The sequence below is a fragment of the Scyliorhinus torazame genome, chromosome 10 (assembly GCF_047496885.1).
Source record: "Scyliorhinus torazame isolate Kashiwa2021f chromosome 10, sScyTor2.1, whole genome shotgun sequence".
NCBI lineage: Eukaryota > Metazoa > Chordata > Chondrichthyes > Carcharhiniformes > Scyliorhinidae > Scyliorhinus > Scyliorhinus torazame.
Window position 1 is genome coordinate 142,521,411 of NC_092716.1, and position 17,577 is coordinate 142,538,987.

The following is a 17,577-nucleotide window of genomic DNA, read 5'->3' on the forward strand; positions in this document are numbered from 1 at the left end:
GGGCTTTAATGACAGTGGGAGTGGTCATATCAAGGCAGGGGATGGCAAACGGGAAGCGGGAGAACTCATCTATGATGTTGAAAAAGTATGTATTGTGGTTATTGGAGGGGAGGGGCCCTTTGAAATCGATACTGAGGTGTTCAAAGGGCCGGGATGCCTTTACTAGGTGGGCCTTATCCGGTCGATAGAAGTTCGGTTTCCACTCCGCACAGATTTGGCAGTCCCTGGTAATGGCTCTGACCTTCTCGGTGGAGTAGGACAGGTTGCGGGCCTTGATATAATGGGAGAGCCGGGTGACCCCCGGGTGGCAGAGGTCATCGTGGATAGCCCGTAGTCGGTCATCTTGCGCGCTGGCGCATGTGCCGCGGGACAGGGCATCTGGGGGCTCGTTGAGCTTCCCAGGGCGATATACTATATCATAGTTATAGGTGGAGAGTTCGATCCTCCACCTCAAGATCTTATCGTTCTTGATTTTGCCCCGCTGCGTATTGTCGAACATGAAGGCTACCAATCGTTGGTCAGTGACGAGGGTAAACATCCTACCAGCGAGGTAGTGCCTCCTGTGCCGCACGGCTTCCACGATGGCTTGGGCTTCTTTTTCGACCAAGGAGTGTCGAATTTCAGAGGTGGTGAGGATGCGTGATAAGAACGCTACCGGTCTGCCTGCTTGGTTGAGGGTGGTGGCGAGAGCGACCTCTGATGCATCGCTCTCCACCTGGAAGGGGACGGACTCGTCCATCATGGCTTTGGCGATGTCCGCCTTGATGCAGCTGAAGGCCTGGCGGGCTTCAGTTGCCAGTGGAAAAATGGTGGCCTTAATTAGTGGGTGGGCTTTGTCCACATACTGGGGATCCACTGGGCGTAATAGGAGAAGAATCCAAGACACCTCTTCAGGGCCTTGGGACAGTGAGGGAGAGGGAGTTGCAGGAGTGTGGTGATACACCACTGTACTTCCCTAGCATTGTACATAGTTATATAATAGTTGTGTGCAACGTGGCCCTGTAATCCTGTGTATGGTACTGTGTATTGTACTGTAGCTCTGTAGAGGTCCAGTCACCTGTATGTAACCTGACCTGGCCACGGAGAGCTCCGCCTTGGCCACTCCCCCGGGAATTAGGTATAAGACCCAGCTTCTGAGACCTCACCCATTTTGTCTGGGGTCGTCTGTGTCGGGTAAGCTTCCTATGTAGTGTATTAAAGCCTTGGTTAAAGTCTCACATGTCTTTGTGGTTCTTGACGCTTAGTGCATCAATTTAATACACTACAGTTATAATGGAGGCTGCTCTGAAACCTGACAAGCTCTCGCTCGACCCCCACGCTCCACGCGCGGATCACCTTTTCAACTGCTGGCTCCGGTGTTTCGAGGCCTACCTGGAAGCATCCTCCGCCTTCGCCAAAACGGACGCTGACCGACTCAATCTCCTGTGCTCACAGCTCGACTACGGGCTTTTCGACCTCATCACGGGAACAACGACCTATGCCGATGCCATCGTGAAGCTCAAAAGCCGGTATGCACGAACTGTTAATTCTATTTACACCCGCCACCGCCTCGCCTCCCGGCACCAGCAGCCGGGTGAACCCCTATCTGTGTTCGTTCGGGACCTCCGTGGCCCCGCGCTCACCTGCAACGCGCCAGCAGTCTCCGCTGAGCAGAACACTGAGGCCCTGGCGCTCGATGCCTTTGTAGCCGGCATCGCTTCCGTCCCAATTCGCCAACTCCTACTGGCACAAACTACCCTGACTCTGGACACGGCAGTCACTATGGCAGAGGCCCAACAGGCAGCCTATGACAATAATGCGTCCTACACGCCTGCCCAAACTTCCTATGCACCTGCCCACGTTCCCTACGTGGCCGCTACCTCCCTGCCGCCCGCCCAGCAACAACCCCTGCAAGTCACGGCCCACCCAGCCACACCAGCAGTAAAAATAATGCCTGGGCCCCAGTGTTACTTTTGTGGCCAGGCAAAACACCCCAGGAAACGCTGCCTTGCTAGAGATGCTACCTGTTCAGCCTGTGGCAAGAAAGGCCATTTTGCAAACGTCTGCCGCTCCACCGCTGCCTCGGGGTCCAACACCGCGGCCTGCTACTCCTGGGTGCCGCCATCCTCCGTTCCCGGCTCGCTATTCGACACGTGCGACGCATGGGCGCCGCCATCTTTGATTATCCCCGGCCTGGCTTCCTTCAGTTCCGGTCCGCCAATCGTCGCTTCCGGGTCCGCCCCGGCGCCGCCCGGAACCCCGACTTACGTCACTTCCGGTCCACCGCCGATCGTCACTTCCGGTCCTGCGCACTCGACCGAAATGCTGCAAACAACCAAGATGCAGCCAACGACAGCAACCTGGCCTCCAACAGCAGCCTACGACGCCTGGGCGCCGCCACCTTCTTCCGCAGGCCGCTCCCCGGATCCGGCACCCTTCTCCAACAGCTCCACCATCGCATCCATCGTCCTCGACCAGGACTGACCGCATCAGCTCGCCAGATCCACCATGGAGGTTCAGGTAAATTGTTTCACTGTTACCTGCCTCTTCGACAGCGGCAGCACGGAGAGCTTCCTCCACCCGGACACCGTGTGCCGCTGCTCCCTCAAGGTACTACCCACGCGCAGGCATATTTCCATGGCCTCCAACTCCCAGTCGGCCGATGTTTCAGGCTACTGGGTCGTCACCCTCTCAGTGAACGGCGTGGTGTTCCAGGATTTCAAATTCATGGTCCTCCCTCACCTCTGCGCCGCCGCGATCCTCGGCCTGGACTTCCAATGCCACCTGCGCAGCCTCACCTTGCATTTTAACGGCCCCCTCCCCCCCGTCACGGTCTCCAACCCCCAGTTCTTCCCTGATCCCCCCCTGGGTCCCACCTGTAGTCTCTCCACGCTCAGGATCCCCCCCCCTTCACTGTTTGCTAATCTCACCCCCGACTGCAAGCCCGTGGCTACTAAAAGTCGGCGTTACAGTTTCGGGAACCGCCAATTCATTCGAGCAGAGATTAAGCGCCTTCTCTCGGAAAAGATCATTGCTCACAGCACCAGCCCCTGGCGAGCCCAAGTGGTGGTAGTCAAGTCTAGCGAGAACCACCGCATGGTCATTGACTACAGTCAGACCATCAACCGGTACACGCTGCTTGATGCGTATCCCCTCCCCCGCATATCTGACATGGTCAACCGGATTGCACAGTACCGGGTGATCTCCACCATAGACTTGAAATCCGCCTACCACCAGCTCCCTATCCCCCCGGAGCACCGTAACTTCATGGCCTTCGAGGCGGACGGCCGCCTCTAGCACTTTCTTAGGGTACCGTTTGGCGTCACCAATGGAGTCTCGGTCTTTCAACGGGAGATGGACCGAATGGTGGACCAGAACAGACTGCGGGCTACCTTCCCGTATCTGGACAACGTCACCATCTGCGGCCACAACCAGCTGGACCATGACATCAACTTCACTAAATTCCTCCAAACTGCCAAACGCCTCAATCTCACGTACAACGAGGCAAAATGTGTTTTCGGCACCACCCGCCTCGCCATACTCGGCTACGTGGTGGAGAACGGATTCCTCGGCCCCGATCCCGACCGTCTGCGTCCCCTTCTCGAACTCCCCATTCCCACCTGCCCCAAAGAACTGAGGCGATGCCTCGGGTTCTTTGCCTACTATGCCCAGTGGGTGCCCGAGTACGCTGACAAGGCCCGACCCCTCCTCCGTTCCCCCTCATTCCCCCTCCCGCCCGAGGCCTGCCAGGCCTTCCACCTCCTAGAAACCGCTATCGCCAAAGCCGCCATGCATGCGGTAGACGAGTCTACACCATTCCAAGTCGAGAGTGATGCCTCCGACTTTGCCCTGGGTGCCACTCTCAACCAGACGGGCAGGCCCATCGCCTTTTTTTTATCGCACACTCCAAGGCCCCGAGATCCGCAACTCCTCTGTTGAGAAGGAGGCACAGGCCATAGTGGAAGCCGTCCGGCACTGGAGGCACTACCTGGCCGGAAAACCATTTACCCTCGTTACTGACCAACGATCAGTTGCGTTCATGTTCGACAACAAACAACGAGGTAAAATCAAAAATGATAAGATATTACGGTGGAGGATCAAACTCTCCACCTACAATTATAGTATCTTATACTGGCCAGGTAAGCTCAATGATCCTCCTGATGCCCTGTCCCGTAGTACTTGTGCCAACGCACAGGATGACCGACTGCGGGCACTACATAATGACCTCTGTCACCCGGGCGTCAGGCGGTTCTACCACTACACCAAGGGCCACAACCTGCCCTTCTCAGTCGAGGAGGTCAAGGCCATGACTAGGGATTGCCAAGTCTGTGCGGAGTGCAAGCCGCAATTCTACAAGCCAGACAAGGCGCACCTAATCAAGGCTACCCGCCCCTTTGAACGTCTCAGCATTGACTTCAAAGGGCCCCTCCCCACCCACAACCGCAACACGTACTTCCTCAATGTCATCGACGAGTACTCGCGGTTCCCCTTCGCCATTCCCTGCCCCGACACGACCTCCGCCACCGTCATCATAGCGTTGCACGACCTCTTCATGCTGTTCGGTTATCCCAATTACATTCACAGTGACCGGGGCTCCTCCTTCATGAGTGAGGAGCTGCGTCGGTACCTGCTCGCCAGGGGCGTTGCCTCGAGCAGGACGACCAGTTACAACCCCCGGGGGAACGGACAGGTGGAGAGGGAGAACGCGACAGTTTAGAAGGCCGTGCTGCTAGCCCTCAAGTCCAAAAGCCTACCAGTCTCCCGTTGGCAGGAGGCCCTCCCTGCCGCACTCCACTCCATCCGGTCCCTTTTGTGTACTGCAACGAATGCTACCCCTCATGAGCGGATGTTTCTCTTCTCCAGGAGATCGGCAACCGTGACATCGCTTCCGTCCTGGCTCCTGTCCCCGGGAGACGTCCTGCTCCGCAAGCACGTGCGGACCTCTAAGGCGGAGCTCCTGGTGGAGAGAGTCCGTCTCCTCCACACCAACCCACAGTACGCGTACATAGCGTACCCCGACGGGCGTGAGGAGACCGTCTCCATCAAGGACCTGGCCCCCTCTGGGGCCCCTGCCGCCCCCGCCCCGCAACCTCCACGGCGCTCCCTCCCTCGCGACCCAGCACCACCGACCGCACGGATACCGCCGGACACTACCTCAGCGCCGCAGCTCCGACGTTCAAAGAGATCGACCAAACCCATTGTTCGTCTCGACCTCTGACGACACGGAACCTCCTGATGGACTCTGTTCGTTACTCCCTGTTTGTTCACTGTGTTTGCTATTCCATATTTTCACCCCGGACGTCCTTCTAAACAAGGGGTGAATGTGGTGATACACCACTGTACTTCCCTAGCATTGTATATAGTTATATAATAGTTGTGTGTAACGTGGCCCTGTAATCCTGTGTATTGTACTGTGTATTGTACTGTAGCTCTGTAGAGGTCCGGTCACCTGTATGTAACCTGACCTGGCCACGGAGAGCTCCGCCTTGGCCACTCCCCCGGGAATTAGGTATAAGACCCAGCTTCTGAGACCTCACCCATTTTGTCTGTGGTCGTCTGTGTCGGGTAAGCTTCCTATGTAGTGTATTAAAGCCTTGGTTAAAGTCCCACATGTCTTTGTGGTTCTTGACGCTTAGTGCATCAAGGAGGGGGCGCATACGATCGGGGTCGGGCCCTAGGACCCCATTCTCCACAACGTAGCTGAGGATGCCTAGTCTGGTTGTGCGGAAAACGCATTTCTCCTTGTTGTAGGTGAGGTCGAGTTTTTGGGCGGTTTGGAGAAATCGGTGGAGATTGGCGTCGTGGTCCTGCTGATCATGGCCGCAGATGGTGACATTGTCCAAGTACGGAAATGTGGCCCGCAGCCCGTACTGGTCCACCATTCGGTCCATTGCTCTTTGGAACACCGAAACCCCATTCATGATGCCAAAGGGGACCCGGAGGAAATGGAAAAGGCGGCTGTCTGCCTCAAAAGCCATGTAGTGGCGGTCCTCCGGGCGGATTGGGAGCTGGTGGTATGCAGACTTCAGATCCACCGTGGAGAACACGCGGTAGTGTGCGATCTGATTTACCATGTCTGCAATCCGGGGAAGGGGGTACGCATCGAGTTGCGTGTACCGGTTAATGGTTTGGCTGTAATCAATTACCATCCGGAATCCTTCCCCGGTCTTGACGACCACCACCTGAGCTCTCCAGGGGCTATTGCTGACCTCGATGACTCCCTCCCGCAAAAGACGCTGGACCTCGGATCTAATGAACGCCCTGTCCTGCATGCTATACTGCCTGTTTCTGGTGGCGACTGCCTTGCAGTCGGCAGTGAGGTTTGCGAAGAGAGGGGGAGGGTCGACTTTTAGGGTCGTGAGGCTACATATGGTGAGTGGGGGTAGGGGCCCCCACGAACTTAAGAGTAAGGCTCCTGAAGTTACATTGGAAGTCGAGTCCCAATAGGAGAGGAGTGCAGAGGCCTGGGAGCACATCTCGTTTAAAGTTAGCGTACTCAGCGCCCTGTATCGCTAGGGTTGCAGTAGTGCACCCTTGGATTTGCGCCGATTGCGACCCAGAGGCGAGGGAGATGGTTTGTTGCGTCGGGAAAATTGGGAGCGAGCAACGTCTTACCATGTCCGGGTGAATGAAGCTCTCTGTGGTCCTGGAGTCGAAAAGCAGGGCGTCTCGTGCCAGTTAACCCGGACGGCCAGCATGGAGCTCAGGAGGTGCTTGGGTCGCGACTGGTCCAGGGTGACCGCGCTGAGTTGCGGGTAGCCGGCGGCGTGATCGGAGGTGCTGGGGCGGTCCCACAATGACTGTCCGCATAGATCGTACGCGTCGAGCGGCGTAGCAGATGGCGGCCCCCGTTGGTCGAGCGTGGCGGGCGGTGAGGAAGATGGTGTACAAGATGGCGGCCCCCATGGATCGCACGTGGCCGACCACATTGGGGAGGATGGCCAAGATGGCGGCCCCCGTGAGTCGCACGTGTTGTAAGGGTGCGTAGTCGGCAGACACGCTGTCGCATTGCGGGGTGTGCGGGCCTGTGATCTGAGGATCGGGTCTGTGAGTTCGAGTTCTTAGACCTGGCCAGGCAGACCTTGGCGAAATGTCCTTTTCGCCCGCAGCTGCTGCAGTTCGCATTGCGGACCGGGCAGTGCTGCCGGGGGTGTTGAGACTGGCCGCAAAAATAGCAGGGTAGCCCCCCCATGATGGGCGGGCGGCCGCGCGGCACAGGCCTGGAGTAGTCTCTGGTCGGGGGCCCACGAGGGGGTTGCGTGGTCGGCCGGGAACGCAGTAAGGCTCTGAAAAGCAACCTCCAGAGAGGTGGCTAACTTTACCGTGTCACCCAGGTCCTGGGCCCCTTTTTCGAGCAGGCGCTGTCTCACATAATTCAACCGGACTCCCGCCACGTAGACGTCTCGGACGGCGAGCTTCATGTGCTGAGTGGCTGTAACGGCCTGGTAATCACAGTTGCGTGCGAGGACTTTGAGGTCGCGTAGGTAGTCATCTAGCGACTCCCCAGGGCGCTGGCGGCAAGTGGTGAAGACGTTTCGCGCATAGACCTCGTTCAGAGGCCGTATGTAGAGGTGTTCAAGGAGCGCGATGGCATCTGTATAGGAGGCGGCCTCGTCGAGCTGGACAGAAATGCGATGGCTCACCCGTGCATGGAGGAGGCTCAGCTTCTGTTCATCAGTGACGGGTGGCGTGGACGACACGGCGAGGTAGGCCTTGAAGCATCAAAGCCAGTGCAAAAAAATGTATTTCGCCTCCGCGGTCTGCGGATCGAGTTCCAGTCTGTAAGGTTTGAGGGCTGATTCCATAGTTGTATTTAAGCTGATTAAATTGATGCGACCATCAATTCACTCAAAGACACGAGGAGAAGTAAACCGTGGTTTTAATCAGCTTAGAACAGTGCCAGCCTACGACTAGTACAATACTGGGAACTGCCTGCAGGTTAGCTGCTCTTTATACTTCCTCTTAAGGGGAGGAGCCATGGGCGGACATGCCCCAACATATCCCCCTGTGGGTGAAGCCACACAATGGCCCATAGGTGGAGCCCACAGGGTTAACAACATAACACAACAGCAGAACATGATACAAATGCACTGGTGAATTATTAGCACTATACATTCGCCACAGGTGTATTCCCGGATAGACTTCTTTGTGATGGACAAAACGCTGCTGGCTGAGGGGATAGATGCTGAATATTCAGCAATTGTGGTGTCAGACCACGCCCCGCACTGGGTGGACTTGCAAGCTAACAAAGGAAAGGCCCAGCGGCCGCAATGGAAGTTAGATGTGGGGCTGCTCATGGAGGAGGAGGTGTGTGAGCGGGTGAGGGGGCCATTCGGGGATATATAAAGATCAATGATACAGGTGAGGTCTCGGCTGGGGTGGTGTGGGAGGCACTGAAGGCGGTTATTAGGGGGGAACTCATCTCAATTCGGGCCCATAAGGAGAAGGCTGAGCGGGCGGAGTTGGACAGGCTGGTAAGCGAAATTTTACAGGTGGACATGAGGTATGCGGAGTCTCCAGATGACAGGCTTTTGAAGGAGCATCAGAGACTACAGCTGGAATTTGGGCTCCTGTCCACAGTTAAGGTGGAGGGACAGCTGAGGAGGGTAAAGGAGGCGGTGTATGAATAGGGGGAAAACAGCAGCAGGATGCTAGCGCATCAGCTGAGGAAACAGGAGGCGGCGAGAGAAATTGGGAAAGTAAAGGATACAGGGGGAAGGTGGTTGTGGGTCCGGCGGGGAAGGTGGTTGTGGATCCGGCGGGGAAGGTGGTTGTGGATCCGGCGGGGGTGAATGATGTGTTTCGGGAATTTTCCATTAGATTGTATAAATCGGAACCCCCAGCCGGGGAAGAGGGTGTGAAGCGATTCTCGGGGGGGCTGGAGTTCCCGAGGAGAGATGAAGAGTTGGTGGAGGGCCTGGGCGCCCTAATTGGGCTGGGGGAGTTTATAGACGGGTTGGGGGCGATGCAATTGGGTAAGGCCCCGGGACGTGACGGATACCCGGTTACGTTTTATAAAAAGTTTTCCGAGCTTCTGGGGCTGCTCCTGGTAAAGTCTTTTAATGATTCCAAAGAATTGGGAGTGCTCCCCCCAACGTTATCACAGGTATCGATTTCCCTGATTTTGAAGCGGGATAAGGATCCGGAGAGTTGTGGGTCGTATAGGCCGATCTCACTGTTGAATGTGGATGCGAAATTGCTGGCAAAGATCTTGGCCACACGCATGGAGGATTGTGTCCGGGGGTAATAGGGGAGGACTAGACGGGATTTGTGAAGGGACGACACCTGATGCCCAATATTAGATGGCTCCTAAACGTGATAACGATGCCAGCTGAGGGGCGCAAGATTGAAGTGATGGTGGCCATGGATGCAGAAAAGACATTTGATCGGGTGGAGTGGAAGTACCTGTGGGGTGTCCAAGTTGAAGGCATATTCCTCTCAGCTGTCTGAATTTAGTGTGGAGGATGGTATCATGCTGTAGGGTACGGGTGTAATCGTCCCAGACAAGGGGCAGGAGTTAATTCTGAAATCCTCCACTATAGTCATCCAGGCGTGTCCAATATGAAAATACTGGCATGCAGTTACAACTGGTGGCCTGGAGGGTGGCATGGTGGCACAGTGGTTAGCACTGCTGCCCCATGGTGCTGAGGACCAGGGTTCGATCCCGGCCCCAGGTCACTGTCCGTGTGGAGTTTGCACATTCTTCCCATGTCTGCGAGGGTCTCACCCCCACAACCCAAAGATGTGCAGGGTAGGTGGATTGGCCATGCTAAATTGCCCCTTAATTGGGATAAAAACATTGGATACTCCAAATTTATGAAAAAAACACAAATGGTAGCCAGGCCTCAACGTGGCCATCGAGACAATGGCCCAGCAATGCTCTGTTTGCCAAGAATATCCACCAGCCTCACCCCTGGATCAATGGGAATGGCCGCGCCACCCGTGATCATGGCTGCACGCTGACTTTGCCAGTCCTTTTCAGGGGTCATGTTCCCATTAGTAATTGGAGCACATTCAAAGTGGCTTGAGGTACACAAGATGGCAGGAACCACGTTCTGGGAAACCATCGAAACGTTGTGTTTATTGTTTTGCCCGCAAAGCCTCCCTGACTTTCTTGTCACTGATAACAGCACTCCTTTCATGGATGAGGAGTCTTTGTTTAACTATAGGACCATACTCACGCTGTGACTTGGGTAGCCCCCGCGGAATTACTGATGGGCCGAAGACTACGTACCGCCTTAGCATGATCCTTCCAGATATAGGTGAGAAAGTACGACACAACCAGCAGGGGTGTTGCCCCTCTCACCGTCGACCTTCCAGGCATTTTGTACCAAATGACTTGGTGTTTCTTCGAAACTTCTCATGGATTTCCGGTGTTATCCTCCATCAAACAGGGCCTGTGCCCTACCAGGTGAGAGCCCAAGGTCATACTTGGAAAATTTCCTCATCCTCGGAAACTTTGTCTACAATCGCATCTGCTGCCTGATCAAACCATGGCGGAACTTCATCTTTTTTTAAATATAAATTTAGTGTACCCAATTAATTTTTTTCCAATTAAGGGGCAATTTAGCATGTTCAATCCACCTACCTTGCACATCTTTGGGTTGTGGGGGCGAAACCCACGCAAACACGGGGAGAATGTGCAAACTCCACACAGACAGTGACCCAGAGCCGGAACCGAACTGGGACCTTGGTGCCGTGAGGCAGCAGGGCTAACCCACTGCGCCACCGTGCTGCCCTGGAACTTCATCTTTGGAAACCTCTTCCAGTACCGCATCTGCGGGTCTCTGTGGGACCCCAAGGGAGTCAGGATGTCGAGATGACTGAGGTCTTTGACTCGGACATAGAGTTGGACACAAAGGTGATTTCCAGTGGAGAACCCTCAGATCCACAGCGTTTGGATCTGCAGCCACCATGATGTTCTTGCTGGAGGCGGCATTCGCCCTTGAGATAATACGCGGCCCGATGCCCAGCTAAATGTCAGGAGGGTCTGGGGCCCTCCCTCACCACGGTCTTCGGAGGATACTTCAGACTTTGGGGGAGGGAAGGGATGATATATCCGCATGGGTCTCACACTATAGGGATGATCCACTACCTTGTGGAGCTTGCAGAATACAAGCTCCCCAAATAAGGGGGCAGGGACCCTTAACACAGTTCATGTATCTTTGTATAAATAGAGTCGGCCAGTCAGGCACCGACTACAGAAGACCAAGTAGGAAACTACTGGAGCTGTATATAATAGTTAACGTGTGAAATAAATACATTTTGTTTTTCTCTATAACTCAGTGTGGACTCCTTTTATTTCCCCTTACAACTATGGCCCCTAGTTTTAGAATCTCCAACCAGTGGAAATAGTTTATCTTTATGTACCCGGGGCTGGATTTTCCTTTTTTGGGACTACGTCCCCACGCCGTCATGAAAACTGTGGTCATTTACGCCAGGAAAACTGGCGTCACAAGGCCACAGATTCTCTGCCTTCCAAGGGGCTAGCAGGCAGCTGTTGTGGAGCTCGCAGCTCCAGCAACTGATACGGCCCCCCCGCTCTTCCGGGTCAGAGGCCGCACATGCACACGGCGGCGGCCCCCAGTGGCTGCACAGTGCTCCATGGTAGACTCAGACCGTGGACCTGGACCGTGGAAATAGTGCCCACGGTCGGCCACTTGCCTGACCCGGACCGCCCACACAAAAATAAAACAGTCCCAAATGAGGCCCCCCGTGCCCTCCGATCGGTCCTCCCCTGACTGTCTCGGCCCCGGATTGAGTCCGCAGCCGCCTCGCGGGTATCACCGGGAATCCGGCCGGTTGGGGACAGAGAATAGCAGGGTGGGCCTCAGGCAATGTCCTCAGGTGGTGGATAATCGACGCAGCGTACTCCCTGGGGGTGGAGAATTGCCGGAAACTGGATTCTCCGCTGCATCGCCAAACGCGTTTTAGGCTATGGGGTGCGTAAAATCCAGCCCCCTGTCTTTTCCTGTTAATATCTTGAATACTTTGATCAGATCACCCCTTAACCTTCTAAGTTCTGGCGAAAACCACCCTAATTTGTGTAATCTCTCCTCGATACTTAACCCATATAGTCCAGGTATCATTTTAGTAAACCTACGTTGCACTCCCCCCAAAGCCAACACATCCTTCCTAAGGTGTAGTGCTGTCATGTGAGAGTACCTTTAAGAAATGGGTGTTTAAGAAATGTACCTTTAAGAAATGGGTGTTTATCAGTGATGTCAGAGTGTGGCTGGAGCTGGGCTGTCTGTCAGCTTTTTACTTTTGTTTTAGGCTGTTTGCTGCAGGGTGTTTTAGTTTTGTTTTCAGTGCTGGATAGCTGCAGTCACAGCCAGAAGGGGTATTAGTCTCTCTCTCTGTAATCTAAAGATGTAAATTGATCCTTTGGTGATTTAAAGCTAATAACTGCTCTCAGTAGTGAGTTTAACCTGATGTGCTTCTGTTAAAAGTTCTTTTTTAAGTCTTATGGATGTTAAAAGGACAGCTTAAGGATTACTTAGTGTTGTAATCTTTGGGGGTTGTATTTGAATTAATGGTTGTTAAGATGTTCACTGTATGTTTTAAAAAGGTTAACTTGAGTTCATAGAATAAACATTGTTTTGCTTTAAAAAAATACTTTTCCATTTCTGCTGTACCACACCTGTAGAGTGGGCCGTGTGCTCCCCATACCACAATCTATTAAAAGTTGTGGGTCAGGTGAACTCCATGATACACTTTGGGGTTCTCTAAACTCTGGCCCATAACAGTGCCCAGAACTGCTCACAGTACTCCAAGTGAGGTCTAAACAGGGTTTTGTATAGCTACAGCCTAACTTCTGTGTCTTTATACTCCAATCTTCTGGATATAAAGGCTAGCATTCCATTAGACATTGATTATTTTCAGCACTTGTTTCTGGCATTTTAAGGATCTACGCACCTGAACCCCGAAGTCTCTTTGGACATCCACTGAACCTAACCTCTTTCCATCTAGAAAGTATTCTGCTCTATCCTTTCTTGATCCAAAATGGATAATCTCAGACTTGCTTACTGTCATGTGAGAGCACCTTTAAGAAATGGGTGTTTATAAATGGGTGTGTATATGAATATCTGTAATGAGAGTACCTTTAAGAAATGGGTGTTTATTACTGCAGTGATGTTAGAGAGTGGGAGGAGCTCAGCTGTCTGTCAGCTTTTTACTTTTGTTTTTGAGCAAGCTGCAGGGTGTGTTTTAGTTTTGTTTTCAGTGTTGGAGCTGAAGCCAGATCAAGAGGTGCACTGCTGTTCTCTCTGCCATCAAAAGACTATCTCTTGATCATTTAGTGAATTCAGAATTACAAATGTTTTCAGTAGTGACTTTAACCTGATGTGCTTCTGAGAAATGTTTTGTTTTAAAGTCGTATGGATATTAAAAAGGAAAGCTTAAAGGTTTACTTAGTGTTGTAGTCTTTGGGGGTTGTATTTGAATTAATGGGTGCCAAGATGTTCACTGTATGTTTTTAAAAGGTTAACTTGAGTTCATTGAATAAACATTGTTTTGCTTTAAAAAATACTTTTCCATTTCTGCTGGAAAACACCTGTAGAGTGGGCCGTGTGCTCCCCATACCACAATCTATTAAAAGTTGTGGGTCAGGTGAACTTTGGAGTTCTCTAAACCCTGGCCCATAACAAATTGGAAGCTCGAGGGGGATAAAAGTCTATCTATTAGATTGGCTTTGTGAACTTAAAGACAGTGAGGGGTGAGCATATTGCGAGTGCTTTTCAGGTGTGGTATTCTAGTTTAAGTAGGGAGTGTGTTGTGGACACTGGCTCTTTCAGAGGCTCAGAAGTTTTTGGGAGTGGAGACGGTCACACGCAGTACCTTACGGACAGAGACTAAAAGTTAGATTTGGCAAAAACATTGCAGTTAACATTACCTGACAAAATGTGAAAAGATTAGGTAATTATGGCGGTGGTTAAGCATTTAAAGTTGCCTGAGATACAGTTTGACTCATTGGAAATAGCAAAAATTCAGTTACGAATTAAACAAATGGCACATGAGAAAGAATTAAAGCAGCTTGAATACGAAAGAGGAAAAAGAAAGAGAAAGCGAGAGAGAGGAAAAAGAAAGAGAAAGAGAAAGAGAGAGAGAGGAAAAAGAGAGAGAAGAAAGGAAAACAGAATAGCCCTAGCAGAACAAAAAGAAAGAGAAAGGGAGATACAGATCAGGGAAAAACATAAAGAGAGAGAGTTTGAACTTCAAAAATGGCCATGAAACATAACAGTCAGTTACAATTGGCAGATGTACAGTTGGAGGATAGTGATGAGGATAGTGAGAAAGAGCGTCAAAGCCGAAGGCTTGGTGGGAATCTATTTAAATATGTCCAAGCATTGCCAAGGTTTGACAAGAAGGAGGTAGAAGCCTTTTTCATTTCATTTGAGAAGGTGGCTAAACAAATGAAATGGCCACAGTAGATGTGGATATTACTGATTCAAACAAAGCTGGTAGGTAGGGCTAGCGAAGTGTATGCATCACTACTGGAGGAGGTATCTGAGACGTATGAGGAGGTGAAAAAATACATCTTAAGTGCATGTGAGCTAGTGCCTGAAGCTTACAGACAAAGGTTTAGAAATTTAAGGAAAGAATTTGGTCAAACATACATGGAGTTTGAAAGGATCAGAGTAATTTTGATAGGTAGATAAGGGCTTTGAAAATAGACCAAACGTATGAAGCTCTTAGAGAAATTATACTTTTGGAGGAGTTTAAAAATTCAATTCCTGATGTAGTGAGAATTCATGTGGAAGAGCAGAGGATTAAAACTGCGAGGTTAGCAGCAGAAATGGCAGATGATTATGAATTAGTTCATAAATCAAAGCTTGGTTTCCGACATCAGTTTCAACCTGTGAGGGATAGAAACTGGGGACATGAGAAATACTCAAGTGGTAAAGGTAAAGGTGATCTGATGGGAGATAATAAGGAGAGTGGACCTCAGATTAAAAAAGAAATCCAGGAGGGTGGAAGAGACATGAAAAGTTTCAAATGTTTTCACTGTAATAAACAAGGCCATGTAAAGTCACAGTGTTGGTGCTTGAAGAAAAGCACTGGGAAGGCTGATGTGGTAAAACAGGATAAGACAGTGGGGTTTGTTAAAGTGGTAACGGAAAGCCCAAGTGAAGCGAAGGAGGTGCAAAAGATTGTACAGCCTGATCAAGAGGTGATTGATAAGAAGGTGCCAGATGTTTTTAAAGAATTTACTTGTGTGGGTAAAGTTTACTCATGTGTATCAGGAGGAGCAGGTAAAGAAGTCACAATTTTAAGAGATACGGGAGCTAGTCAATCTTTAATGGTAAGAGATGAGCAGTTATGTAGTTTGGGAAGAATGTTGCCAGAAAAGGTGGTAATATGTGGAATTCAGGGTGAGCGGAGTCGTGTTCAATTATATACGGTATGGTTGGAAAGTCCAGTGAAGAGTGGTGACATGGTAGTAGGAGTAATAGAGAAACTATCTTGTCCAGGAATACAGTTTATCTTGGGTAATGATATAGCTGGATCGCAGGTGGGAGTGATGCCTACTGTGGTTGTACTGAAGCCAGTGGAAAATCAGACAACTGAAGGACGAATATCATGGGATTTTTCCGGATTGTGTAGTAACAAGGTCGCAAAGTCACAGGTTAAGACAAGGGGAGAAATCAAAGAGTGAAGATGATGTTGAAGTGCAATTATCAGAAATGATTTTTGATCAGATGGTTGAAAAAGAACAAGAACAGGTGGAGGATGAGGCGGATATTTTTAGTTCAGGAAAATTGGCGGAGTTACAACAGAAAGATGTAGATATAAAACAGATGTATCAGAAGGCATACATGGAAGAAGAATCTGAGTGTATACCAGAGTGTTATTACCGTAAAAGTGATGTCTTGATGAGAAAATGGAGACCTTTACATATGCAGGCGGATGAAAAGTGGGCAGAAGTTCATCAAGTAGTATTGCCGGTAGGGTATAGAAAGGAGATGTTGCGTGTTGCACATGAGGTACCAGTGGGTGGTCATTTGGGAGTAAGGAAAACTCAAACTAAAATCCAGAAATATTTATATTGGCCTGGACTACATAAAGATGTGGTTAAATTTTGTCAATCATGTCACACATGTCAAGTGATAGGGAAACCTCAAGCAGTGATAAAACCAGCACCCTTAATACCCATTCCAGCATTTGAGGAACCTTTTACAAGGGTCCTAATTATTATTATTATTTCATTTTTTTTTCCAATTAAGGGGCAATTTAGCGGATTCAATCCACCTACCCTGCACATCTTTGAGTTGTGGGGGTGAAACCCACGCAAACACGGGGAGAATTTGCAAACTCCACATGGACAGTGATCCAGAGCCGGGACCTCGGCGCCGTGAGATTGCAGTGCCAAGGGTCCCAATTGATTGCGTAGGACCGCTTCCTAAAACGAAAAGTGGGAATCAATATCTTTTGACTATAATGGATGTGTCTACTAGGATTCCAGAGGCCATTCCAGTACGTAATATTACAGCTAAAAAGATTGTGGAGGAGTTACTTAAATTCTTTACTAGATATGGACTACCCACAGAAATACAATCGGTTCAAGGATCAAATTGTACCTCAATGTTATTTAGGAAATTTGAGTACCACAATCTATTAAACGTTGTGGGTAAGGTGAACTCCATGGCAAACTTTGGGGTTCTCTAAACCCTGGCCCATAACACTTAAATTGAATTTGATCTGCCACAATTTTGCCCATTCACCGAGTTGTCACTCTCTCCTTGCAATTTTATGCTATCATCTAGGCTGTCTACAATGCCACCTAACTTTGTAGGAGACATAGGCTGGTGGTAAAATACTGTGTGACCGGAGGCTGCTGTCCAGTGATATACCATAGGAGTCAGTGCTAACTCCTTTATTGTTCGTGATAAACAATATAAATGAGATTATTGGGGGGGGATGTACGTTTGCGGCTGACATGAAGATTGGTAGGATGGTCAATAGTGAGGAAGAAGGTCTTAGGTTGCAGGAAGATATAGACAAGTTGGTCAGACAGGTAGATCAGTGGCAGATGTAATTTAACTCTTAAAAGTGTGATGTAATACACTTGGGAAGGAGTAACATGACAAGGGTGTACTCAATGAATAGCAGGGCACTAGGAAGCTAGGAAGAACGGGAGGTTAGTGAGGGAATTTGGGTAGCGTTCCTGCAGCGTAAGCCATTGCTGCTAGGGGCCCCTCCCTGGGACAGGCAGTGCACGAATAGGAGGGCCCAGCCCCACTATCTGAGCCTTTTGGGAGTATTTGCCCACTTGGCAGGGAGCCCACGTACTGCTGGTGACATGCCAATGGAAGCAGACGGGAGACACTGAAGTGGCTCAGTTGACCTTAGGGCAGAAGGGCCATGCACCACTTTCCCACAGCTGGTAAAGTGGCCTGGCAGCAGGAAGGTTTTGGGCACCCCACCTTTCCTCGGCTGGTTTAGCACAGTGGGCTAAGACAGCTGGCTTGTAATGCAGAACAAGACCAGCAGCGCGGTTCAATTCCTGTACCAGCCTCACCGAACAGGCGCTGGAATGTGGCGACTAAGGGCTTTTCAAAGTAACTTCATTGAAGCCTACTTGTGACAATAAGTGAG